Below are 702 nucleotides of genomic sequence, written 5' to 3'. Positions count from 1 at the left end.
CAAGCACATAAATGCTATTTGGCTGAGGTTGAGTAAAATTTCATGGTAAGCCAATCAGAGGTAGAGTTGTGCGGGGGTTCAAAAGCACACATAGTCGGAGACATAACGGACAACACAAGTGAGTCAGTCAATGAGAGACAGGTATGGCATTAGGAAATCAAGGAGGGGGGGGTAACTTTTCCTGCTAAAGATTTCCCACCATGGTCAGAAAACATAGGCTCTATAACTCTAGAGTGGCTACTCGCTCCGAAGATAATCGCTGTCACTCTCTCACTTCTCCCTTGCTCTGTAACACACACACACACACACACATACACACGCCGGCTCAACGCACACACCAGTGCAAAAGCATAAACATCAGGCCACTTACGTTATTTGCACTACAAAGAGTATGCATGTTTTTTATTTATTTTTGCTGTAGTGCCTAACAAGCATTATTTAATTTTGCCCAGTTGTGGCGTGTTGAGGGGCAATAGATATCAAAAGTTCCAAAACATCTATGTTGTTATTTGTATCGATCCACTAGACATAATATCTATGTACATGGCATTTGATTGGAAGCTAGTCTCACTTTGTCCCACAGCAACATTAAAATAGTTTAGATGTGTGTACAGTTTCTGTTAATAATGTATTGTATTAAGTGTCCATTTCATTATAACATTCAGATTTATCATTAATAATTGAACATGCACATGTATTTTA

At 39.2% G+C, this 702-nt stretch overlaps 1 protein-coding gene across 3 annotated transcripts in view; it reads left to right on the top strand.

The window, feature by feature from the left end:
• Nucleotides 1-702, top strand: part of pcdh9 (protocadherin 9) — a 212952-nt gene that overhangs the window by 56660 nt on the left and 155590 nt on the right. The window lies entirely within an intron of this gene.

Source organism: Etheostoma spectabile, chromosome 1 (assembly GCF_008692095.1).
Source record: "Etheostoma spectabile isolate EspeVRDwgs_2016 chromosome 1, UIUC_Espe_1.0, whole genome shotgun sequence".
In the NCBI taxonomy this organism is placed as follows: Eukaryota; Metazoa; Chordata; class Actinopteri; order Perciformes; family Percidae; genus Etheostoma; species Etheostoma spectabile.
Note: the sequence above shows the minus strand (reverse complement) of the source record. Positions and strands in the feature narration are given on the sequence as shown.